Consider the following 12,453-nt stretch of genomic DNA (forward strand, 5'->3'; position numbering starts at 1 on the left):
CAAGGCAAGGTCATGCCTCTATTCTGGGATTAGAGAAGTCCTCCCTGAGGTTTCGATTGCTTTGAGTAACAGGTGGGTGATCAGTTGCTATGTTGTTGATACAAGAAACTCTTACTCTCCTCTGTGCCTGATTTTACCAATTGACACATAGTCTCCCAACACAAAGCCAATTATGACTTAATGTGGAATCCTTGTACACTGGGTTCATCATCAACCCCAAACTTTTAAGGAATTCTCACTGTGCAAGCCACATGCTGAGGGTACTTGCTCCTGACAGAGTTCTCCTTCCAAGAATGGGCTATTCTGTGTGTGTGTGTGTGTGTGTGTGTGTGTGTGTGTGTGTGTGTAGCACCAGGAAAACATTTAAGTACATTGATTTTAGGATGGAAGGTTAGGTAATTTGGTGTAAGCCAGTACAAAGATTTAAGTTATGATGATTTCTAATAATATCTGAATTGGAAATATGGTCCAGATCTTTTAGAAAACTCCACTAATGGAATCTAGTTGAGAAATTGAAGGCAGAAAATTGTAATATATATTCCCTCTCTCATTAGGCCCTTTTAATGTGCTTGACCAAAGCCTAAAATCTTTTTTGCTCCTTAATCAGGTACTGTGAGCTTTTATCTAATTTTATTCACCCCAACAAAAGAACGAGTCCATTGAAATATTCCCTGACTTTAAATGCACAAAGGATTACCAGAGTTATATTTATTGCTCTGCCCTACAGGACCAAGATACTCACCTCTCTGCCATCATAAAAACCACGTAAAACATCCTTCTTGTTTGAAGTTGCCTCAAGAGTCCACAACACTATGGACTGGATGGAAAAAAATTGCACTTTAGTATAAATATAATTTTGTTCACTTATTTTCAGTCTTTAAAGTAGGTCTTCTTAAACCCCCTATTAGTTCTTACTGAACAGATATCCAATGTGCAGACATTTTTAGACCTAAGAAAAAATAAATGTATAGAGACTGTGGACCATGACCACTGAGATTATGAGTGCCTTAACCTATAAATTTGCATTGCCCCATGCTCATGAGACAGTACTAGTCATGGCCCACCACCTGCTCACTGTCTGCCAGAAAGTACAAACTTAATAGCTCTTGCTTGGAGTCTAGCCAGTCTCACCCTCCCATGAAGTTCCTCATACCTTATTCCTGTTCTTATCCTGCCACGCTCCAGCACTGACAACCATCCATGGGTCTCCATTACCCACACTATTTCGCTAATTCTCTTCTAACTTTTATGGTTCCTACTCATTCTTCTTTCCCACTTATCTCCAGCAGGATGTTGGGTGTTTTCGTATCTTGAACTTTTGTAAAAATAAATTCTGGACTGAGAGGGTTTTCATCCATTTTCCTTTCTCCTAGTAAAAACTCATCTTCCTGAAGTTATTAATCCACTTGTTTTAATTATATGTCCTTTCTGTAGCATTTGTGATTTTCTGGGATGAGAATTTACAAGAACAAACAACAACAAGAAAGCACAGTAGACTTGTACTAATATAAAGACAGGTAGCACCAGATTGGGATCATGAAACCTCTACTCCTTGGATGGCTTCTAGCCTAGTAACTGAGGTATAGCTTCACAATATTGTTTAGGAGTTAGTCTTAAGTAAGGGTCTTGCCAAAAAAAAAAAAAAAAAAAAAAAATCTATAACAACACTAACTGCCTTCGCTGGAAAAAGGATATATGAGCTACTACCTACATTCAATGTACAAAAGCCTAGAAGAAGACTTTAACACTAACCAGGATTATTAGAATAAGCTTTACAATAGAGATATGGTACATCACAGATCCTGCATTCCAATTTGGAATGGGGAAACTGGCATGTTCTAAGTTCAAGTCATACTGATCTGCTGCTCCAACCCACATCCCTCTTCCAAGCAAACTCTTTACATAAACTCCTTAATACAATAACCATGTCTTATTCATCAGTGACTAGAAGAATTCTTCACATATAGCAAGGACTCAACTTCTTTGTAGATAAGTTTTACATGAAGAAAATAGAGGAACCATACTATTATTGAACCACAGTCCTTCAGTCCTTTAATTAGAAACCAGGAAATTTTATAGTCTAACTACCTTCTATAGATGGTGAAGAAAATTGAGATTCAAATAAATTGAGGTGGTCCTGACTAATTGCCTACTATATGAGTCAGGTCCAGACTAGGAAACTGGGCCTTTTACCTCCCAGTCATTCTCTTTGGTCCACATACTACATTACATCTCACTTATTGACTTGTAAAAGGTTGAAATTTTCCATTATCTCAATAAAATGAATATTGCTCCCATGTTTCAGAAGGACAGCTATTATTACGGTGTGATGTTGTGACTGGCATCTGAAATCATTGGCCACGCTCATTATTGGGGATGCAGACTTCTCTACCATCCCTCACAACACACTGGGCTTAATTCATAGATGATGAAGTTCATGGATAACTCATAGATGAAGAGTGGGCCAGCCATCCCAAAATATATTACACCAATCCTCAGGGCACTACACTATCAGACATGATTTCTGAGATTGACGACTCAAAGAGCTTCTCCTCTGGCCTGTCTCCTGCTGAGGGGGTGATAGTAGGAATACCCTATGGTCTCCACAGTCACAACTGCCATCTATATGCTATTAGCATTGGAGCACACAGAAAAGATGAATCTTAAAGACAGAGTGAGAGCTTATTTATGGTAAAGGCAGTGGACTGGATGACGACTTATTTGAAAAACATACTGTTTGAAAGCCTGGTTTTAAAAATATGTCTGTCATTTCTTATCAGTGTGGAAAAGATAGATTATCCAACAACTGGTTTGGAACAACTGGGAGTAGCCATCTGGAAAAAAAAAAAAAAGACAAAGTTGGATCTTTACCTAACAACTTATACCAATGTGTATTCCAGATGTGTGTGTGTGTGTGTGTGTGTATTTTCCCCACTCTAGTCATGAATTTATACTATTATTTCATTTTGTATTGATTTTTTAAACCTTATTTATTTATCTTATTTTATTCTTGAATGTGTTTTTGTTCTAGAGTACCCCACATCTATTTAGCAAGTAAGGAGCATATTTGTTAAATATGTGGTCAATTATTGTGTCCAAAATATGAAGCACATCATAAGAGGAGATAATTGGTAACATAGAAATTTAAAATAGACTACTTAGAAAAGGCTTTTTAAAGCATGCTTCAGAGCTTAGACACCACTAAAGAAAAGATTAATAAATTTAAATAGAAATTAAACACTTTTATACAGCAAAGTAAATAAAGTAACTTTATTTTTTTAATGACAATCTGGGAAAGAGAACTTGGAACACATGCATAAAATATCTAATCACAAATTACAAAGAGGACTTACATGAATATATACTTAAAAATAATAGTTCTTTTTTAAAAATAGCTCTTCTTATAACTAGCCATTTTAGAAATAACAGATCAATATGCATACACTGCATGATATGATATCCATTATATGATATTAAGGGGAATATACATGTTTGCTCCCACAGATAGTTTATAAATAATTTAAAAATAGGTTATATATGTATTTTTTCCCTATAAAAAATGAGGTCATGCTATAGGTATTGAAAATGTATCCGTGTACATGAAGGCATAGAAAGAGTATGGATTTGAGGGCACTTGGGTAATTTGGTTAAGCATCTGACTCAATGTCAGCTCAGGTTATAATCTCAGAGTGCTGAGATACAGCCCCACATCAGGCTCTGCACTGGGCATGGAGCCTGCTTAAGATTCTCTTTCCCCCTCCCCTCTCCCCCTGCTTGCACTTGTGCATACTCTCTGTCTCTGAAAAAAAAAAGAAAAGAAAGAAAAGAAAAGAAAAGAAAAGAAAAGAAAAAGAAGGAAAGAAAGAAACAAAGAAAGAAAGAAAGAAAGCAAGCAAGCATTTCATGGATTTGACACCAAAAGCACAGGCAACGAGAGCCAAGAGCAACAATAGACAAATGGGACTACATCAAACTAAGAAGATTCTGCACTACATAGGAAACAGGAGAAAATATTTACAAGCCATACATCAGAATGGGTTAATTTCCAAAATATACAAGGAAGTCCTATAAAAAAAAAAAAAACCCACAACCAATTACCCAATAAAAAAATATGGGCTAAAGACTTAAATAGACATTTCCCTAAAAAAGATACACAAAAGACCAATAGGTATATGGAAAGACACTCAATGTCACTCATCATCAGGGAAGCATAAATCAAAACCACAATGAGTTATTACCTCACGTTTGTCAGGATGGCCATTATATATTTTTAAAAAGTGGAAAAAAAAAAGACATATTGGTGAGGATGTGGAAAAACTGGTACTGTTGTACACTATTGGTGGGAACACAAAATGGTGAAGCTGCCATGGAAAATAATGCGGAGATGTCTCAAAAATTAATAATAGAACTACCATATGATCCAGCAATCCTGCTTCTAGGTATTCATCCAAAATAATTAAAAATGAAGTTCTGGAAGAGGTATTGGCACTCTCATGTTTATAGTGGCCTTATTCACAAAAGCTAAGATGTGGAAACAACCTAATGTCTATGTATGAAAGGATAAAGAAAACTGGGGGATATATGCACAGGGGATATTATTCAGCCTTTGAAAAGAAGAAAATCCTATCATATATAACAACATTGGATGAACCGTACAGACATCACACTACATGAAAAGCCAATCGTGAAAAGATAAATACTGGATGTTCCACTTGCAATGAGGTGTGTTATTTTAAAACAGACTCAGGGGAGACTGGCTGGCTCAGTGGGTGGAATGTGTGACTCTTAATCTCGGGGTGAGCACCACATTGGGTGTGGAGATTACTTTAAAAAAATAAAAATCTTAAAAAAACAAAAATAGAAAAATAGACTCAGAATCAGAAAAGAAAATGGCAGTTGCCAGGGGCCAGGAAAAGGCAGAAATGGGGAGAGGTTAATCCAGGGCCATAGAGTCTCAGTTATACATAGTAAAGAAGTTCTAGAGATCTCTTGTATAACATTGTGCCTGTAGTTAACAAAATTATATGGTACACTTATTCACTTATATAAACTTACATATATAAGTTTTTTTTTTTAAAGAAGGTAGATCTCATGTTTAGATTCTTACCACATTAAAATAAAATTTAAAAGGAAAGGAAACATATGGAAAGATACATACTGCCATAGTGGAATTGGAGAATTGGAAAGCATCACTTTTACTTTTTTATTTTATAAATTTTTGTATAAAAGTATAGTTTCTTTCTTTCTTTCTTTTTTTTTTTTTTTTCTAATTCTTAATGTGTTTTCAACACTTTGGCAGTAAAGGAATACTGGGAATAGGGTAGGAGCAAAGAAATGTGAGGTGTGACTTGCAGTAAACCAATTAATGAGGTGATTTTCTTCAGGTTAGGTATACAAATATCTCAGAGGATTGGTTTCAGCTGTAATATAATGAAATGTTTGTAGTGGTTTTATGATTTCAACATAGTTTTTATGTAACTAATACGTATTGAACCTCTATTATATATAGACAAAGAGCTCAGTGCTCAGCAAGTGATATAAATATGACTAAAAATTATTTATCTTCTTCGGGAGCAGGAGATATGTGTGCAAAAAAGAAAAATATCAAAGGATTAAAAGATGTGTGCTTTCAGCACACGTGGTAGTATTTAAATTTATTAAATTTTTGGCAGTTTCAAAAAAAAATTGGCATTTTCGTGGAAGGAATATTTCCTTCTTGCTGGAACAATCAGGGAAAACTCCCTGGGAGAAATGGCATTTGATTCAAACTAAAGGCTTAAGTACCTTTCAAACCAAGGGATCGCTACTATTTAGAAGTGAGAAAACTCTTGGAAAATTTGAAGACTACATTCTGACATTGGGTCAAAATATTACAATAACAAAAAGTCTAGATTGTAACATTCTTTTTGTCTCAGACATATTTTTTAAAGACCAGTTAAGGTTGGAAATATTCACCTTTCTTATTCTTTATAGGTAGCACGTTGGTCCTACCAGCAACACCTGGGAGCCAGCTCTGTCAGGGAAGGCTACGTGGTGCTGAAACTTCATGCATTCAGTTAAAAGCTACAGCCAAGCCATGCCTGCTGACTCACGCAGGTGGGGAGTTAGCTTCCAGAGTTTTGACCACAAACAAACAAAAATTTAAGGTGAGGTGGTTTTTGTTTGTTTGTTTCTGCGTGAGAGTAGAGCCTTTTTTGTTCAGCCCTTTGCTTTATGAAAAGGTAACTGTTGGAAATGTACTTTCTCTGGGCTTCATGCTGGGTGTTTTATGTATTTCGTCTCCAAAAGAGATAAAAAGGGAAGCTAAAGAGCAACTGTACGAGTTGGATAGGGAAGAAAACTTTATAAAAGCCGTTCAAACAAATATTGACAAATAATAATAAAAAGATGTAGTCTAAAGTGAAGATGGACTACTGAGAGAATCTAACTTCTTTTTAATGAGGATTGTGGGGCTTAGATTATTACAGATAATTTGAACTACCCTGTGAATAGGGTTCCTATTAGTAAAGGTTAAGACTAGATTTTTCTTAAAAAAAAAAAACAAAAACTTGAGAGTACAAAGTTCACTCGCTTTTGTCCTACTTCTATCATAGACACCCTCTATGAGATGTCCATCACTTAATTCTTCAGGAATTATGAAACATCTTCACACTCCTGGTGGTGTACTAATATACCTGGTAGATGGTATGAACGACCATCCCATGCTAATCTAGTATTTTATGGGTAGGAAAGTGATGCCTTTGTGAATACATATGGATATTCATCCTTTTAATGGGGAAACTACTTTTCTCTTAAGAAAATCTTAACCTTTGTTTATATGACTCTTAATCTCTCATCATAAACCAGTATTTTTATGGAGGGGGGAAGAAACCCCACGAGACTGGCTAATACAAATACAGTGTGCTGGCTCTGTGTCAGGCACCGTTCTCAATACTTTAATATATTTACTTATTTAATCCTCCAGCAGCCCTGTGACTTCGGTATTCTAGCACCATTTACAGATGAGAAAACAAACTGGTTGTGAACCTTGCCCTAGATCCACAGAGGTGGCCTGACTTTGGAGTCCATGCCAGTACCCACAGAGCAAGGCTGCCATTTCCACAGGATTGAACGAGCCACAGATATTAAACTTAACGTATTTATAACTGTGGCCAAAAACAGGTTTGCTGATTGCGCAAGGATCCGGTCAAGTCCAGCACTGAAGGTGGATCAGGCTTAGAGTCTCCTCCTCCCCCATCCATCTAATGGTAATTGGCTCCAGATACTGCCAGGTGGCGCTCCTCACAAGTTTATGTGTCCTTTGCAGCCCCAGATGTTGGGGTCAGAGAGAGCACTTTGAGGCATCAAAGTTTAGGATATGGCTTATTTTATCTGTTGCCAAAGCTATTACAATATTGATTATATTCCCTGCGATGTACTGAGACACAGCTTTCTCAGAGAGCTAGTGGGATCTCTTGAGAAGAAACAAAATTGGCACCATCTTCACTGTCCTAGCCCTTCCTTGGCCTGAGGCCCGATCTATTTTAGCCCCACTACCTGTGGGGCTAGGGTGCCAATAGTTGGAGAGAACCTGAAAAGGTGTGCATCCTCAACATGGGAACTCGTGGACTATAGGAATTCATGCCATTTACCAGGCACTGTGTGTCACCGGGGGAAATTATTGCATGCCTAAGAATTAAGAGCTCAGTGCCACTATGGAGCTGTGACATTGGGAGTAAGTGGGGAGGCAGCATTGCTGTGATCATGGCTGAAAAAACTAAGGAGAGCTAAAGAAGGACTTTTAGGACTGAAGTCTTTGCTGGCAGGGCAGCTAGAGACACAAAGCCTATTTTGCTGTCGTGGGGCTGAGCTAGGATTTAGGTTTCATATATGCTTCCTTCTAGGTACCCCATCATGCCTCCTTTAAAATCCTTCCAGTCAGGGAATCCCTGGGTGGATCACCGGTTTAGCGTCTGCCTTCAGCCCAGGGTGTGATCCTGGAGTCCTGAGATTGAGTCCCGCATCAGGCTCCCTGCATGGAGCCTGCTTCTCCCTCTGCCTGTGTCTATGCCTCTCTCTCTCTGTCTCTCATGAATAAATACAATCTTAAAAAAAAAAAAAAAAAAAAAAAAAATCCTTCCAGTCTTATACTTCTCAAACTTAGCTGCATATGTGAATCACCTGAAGTTAAACACCTGAAGCCAACAGCTGCCTCTCAGAGGTCCTGATTGAATTACTAGTGCCCTGATTGGAATAGAGTAATTGGACACAGCATCACCTAAAACTTGTTAGAAATGTCAACTCCTGGGCCCCAACCCAAACTGACTGAATCAGAATCTTTGAGGCTAAGGCCCAGGAATCTGTGCCTTCACAAGATCTCCAGGTGATTCCAATGTTTGGATTCTAAAATTTGGAAACCATAGACAAAGGTGTCACAGTGATTACAGCTCTCCAGGTAATTCTACTCTGAGAAGAGGTTGGAGAACCAAAAGTTTAACAAAACTGTACTTCACAGATGAGGTTCCAGGGCAGCTGCAAGTGAGTTCCCAGTATAATGTAGATGGTGAAGAGCTTCCAAGAGAAGTCTAGAGCAGGGCATTTGAAATCCCAGACAACTTTTCAACAGAAAAGAATGGCAATTAAAAATACAGCCGTGAGTGATTGAGAAGATGAAATAATGTGATCATGAGTTGATGCTGAAGACAAATCCCTGATCCTGTAAAATAATAGATTGGAATGAGTGATTTTTTTTTTCCCTTCTTGATCTTTCTCTGCCTCACTGAAAAGGACAATGGCTGCCTCCAACCGACCAGATCTCCTGGAAGAGCTGACTTGCTCTGTTTACACTATTTGAACCACTTGCAATTGCAAGTGGATGCAAGTCTTGCTATGAGTGTCTCTTAAGAAACTGGAAGGAAAGCCCACCCCCCCCTCCCTCCTTGCATCTGCCTTAAGGTCAAGGAGATTTAAAGGTGAGAGATTAGAGGTGTAACCTGCAGCTAGGGATGATGGCTGAGATAACAAAGTCCTCATGAATTTAAGACCAATATGTGATTCTAACCAAAAAAATCTGAAGAGGTTCTGTGTGGGAGATCTGATGCTTTGTGAGATTTGTTTTCTTTCTTGGAAATGTGAGTTTCACGATGTTTACCGTTGAGAATGCCACAGGAATCTTCAAGGTAAGATTGCCTTGTCTTTCAAAATTCCAGAGGTTCTTTATCAATCTTAATACTTTGGGTCTTTGGTGTGATACACTTTCAAAATCTTTTTCTATCCCTGACCTTTCAATCATGGAGGTTTGGGGGTACCAAAGGATGCTTTTTGACTGGGAGTCATTGTCACCCTGTAATTCCCGCCTACGTTTGCTATAACATATATTTTTAAGTTCAAGTCTAGCAACCTCCAAGAGGAGTGAATAATTTTATTTATTTATTTATTTATTTTCAGAATGAGGTCCAAGAAATCCTGAGTCTTTTATCAAGGCACTTGAGTCTGATAAGAAAGCAGGTCCCTTGGAAGAGAGGAATGAGCAGGTAAGTATGCGTAGACTCTGCTAAATCAGAATGGACACACAATCAAGAAGTCTTTAGTGAATCCAAGTCTGTAGTTCCACCTTCACCAGAGCATTCAAACACCAGTTTGCTCAAATGCGAGGACCTGAACTGTAGTAAAGGCTGGAAAAGTTCTGCCTCAATGAGATGATCATAGAAGATGGGTGAAATTCAAAGTTAAACTAGCTTGCAGACATCCTTGGAATGACAGTAGGTCTGGAAATTGACTGTCAGGCTAGAAATTACATGCTCTACAATGCAAAATGAGAGAGTTGTAGCAAGAATCACATTGGTTCAAACAGGATTCTTTGCTAGCATGTTGGAAATTTGCTCCAAGTAAAATCATCTGAAGGCTAAAGATACTGACACAGAAAAGTGCAGCAAGCCACCAATGTGATGACCTGTCCACTGCCATGATGTCCTTTCACCTTATACTCTTCCTGGCTCAGTTTAACCAGATACTATCTTAGAGATGCTTATTTGGTGGTCCCTGTGTGCGTTTTGTCTTTGCTTCACCACCTCCTTTGCCTCAGCCCTTCCCAAAGCCTGGCAAATAATTTTATTCCTCGAAAAAGTTGTTGAGATTTTTTTTGTTGTTGTTATTGTTCATCATGTATTTTAATCTACTCCATGACTTTTTTCTTTTAAGGACTGTTAATATTTTTAAGAGCATCTGGTTCAAGTTGCATAGGGATTGAGTATCCTGCTCCAATACTTATAAAAGCACTATTAGTGTATGATTTGGCAGAGTGAGGGGTTTTATATATATATATATATATATATATATATATATATATATATATATATATATATATTTTTTTTTTTTTTTTTTTTAGGAAAATATGTCACATAACAAATGCTTGTATATAGCAAATACAGCATTTCATCAAGATCAAGCTAGATTTAAACGAAAAGGACACTTAAAGAGTCAAGGGAAAAAGTCATGTAAAAATCTATCCAGTTATAGGTATATGTTAAGAGCAGGGAGGTATGTCTTAGGCTTCAGCAATAGAAAGCTGGAAGGGCTAAGGGGTCAGTAACATGGTAAACATGAAAGTGTAGCCAGGGCCTCTAACAAGATCCCAGCAGGTATCCTGGCATACATATCTGACCATTTTGCCACTTGAAGCAGGCTGCAAAGGAACTGCTAAATATAAATAAAAAACACACTTAGGATTAGATTTATCAGTTATGGTGTCATCTCTGGTTCCTAGGTGGCACTGGTGGAACTCTCTGGGTATCTAGCCTTTGTACTCACACTGAACTGAAGCTCTACCCCAGTGTAACTTCATTTAATCAGGAAGCTAAGTATTCCCTAGTGGGTTAGCACCTTTTTAACCGAAGAAAACTATAACCAGACTCTTCACATTTTTGTATTGAACATGGGAAATCTACTCCATGTTCTTCATAATATGCAGGAGAATGTGGCTTGTAATAGTAGCCACGTCATTCCAGGAACAACCTACAACTGAGTCAATATTTTTATTCTAAGTAGAGATCTAAATATATACAAAGAATTGTAGTGTTTACAAACTTCAGGTTCACTGCTTTTTTTAAATGACTTTAAAAAAAAAAATTATTCATGATAGACACAGAGCAAGCGAGAGAGAGGCAGAGACACAGAGAGCCCGATGTGGGACTTGATCACAGGTCCAGGATCACAGCCTAGGCCAAAGGCGGCGCTAAACCGCTGAGCCACCCAAGCTGCCCCATTAATAACTTTTTTTTTTTTTTAAGACTTTATGTATTTCTTTGACAGAGAGAGGGAGAGGGAGAGAGAGAGAGAGAGAGAGAGAGAGAGAGAGAGAGAGAAAGCACAACCAGGAAGAGCACCAGGGAGAGGGAAAAGCAGGCTCTCATGGAAGAGGGAGCCCAATGTGGAGATCATTCCCATGCTTAACCAACAGAGCCACTCAGTGCCCCAAATTCACTATTTCTATAAGCTAATTTACCACAAGAAATTCTAAATTCTCATGCCTAAGGAGGTTTTAAATCAAACCATTGAAGTAGTCAAAGATACTGACTAGATTAAATTGATAGTGATAGCCTGACTACATGAAATGGTTTAGCCCGACAAATGGGACCAAACATCAAGCCTTTTGTGTGGTAAAGTTTGCTAGAATCCTATAACAAGACTAAACTAAAAAGCAGATACTAAAAAGCAGAACTTCCTGAGTTTGGAAGTTTGGTATTTTTAAAACAAAATAGTCTAAGTGCCTTTGAGGCATACTCTCCCCCCAGCTTGTGTTCTATTGGAAAGCCCATAGGCGACACCATGTGAAAGTCTAATAAATGGTTTGGGAAGATTGAGACCAAGCAAACTAGACGATAGGGGGGAAAAAACAAAGAATGTGTTTGTTCCGTACTTGATAATAGCTTTCCCTTCCAACCACCACTTTAAAGAAGAAATCAAGCTTCTGCTTAGCTGTTTGCCCAACAAGTACCTTAAAAATGAATCCAAGAGATCAATGAAAGCTACCTCAGCAGGCTACAGGGCATCTTCACTTTCTCTGCACCTCCTCTATTTCCTACCTTCTTAACTTCAGCTTCCTTGGGGGAGCATTTCTAGACCTCCTTGGGTAACGAAATTCCTCCTTTCCTATAGAAGCCTCCTGGTCCTTGTAGCTCTCCTTTGGGGCCTTCGTGTTGCAGTTTATTATTTTCTTTAATTGTCTATCTCTTGCATTAGACTGTAATTTCCTTATATCCGTGTTTTTTCAAACTTTTGTCCAGACACGCTGACAGAAAGGCTTTTGATATGGGTGCTTCATAAGCTGTGTGTCCCAACTTTGCCAGGTGAAGGTATTCAGAGTCATTATTTTTTTAATTGTGGTAATTATTCAATAAAGTGAGAGCAATGCATACACTAGACAAACTAACCCGTGACAGTAAGAAAATGCTTTCTTACACCATTGTATTGTAA

The sequence above is a fragment of the Vulpes vulpes genome, chromosome 7 (assembly GCF_048418805.1).
Source record: "Vulpes vulpes isolate BD-2025 chromosome 7, VulVul3, whole genome shotgun sequence".
In the NCBI taxonomy this organism is placed as follows: Eukaryota; Metazoa; Chordata; class Mammalia; order Carnivora; family Canidae; genus Vulpes; species Vulpes vulpes.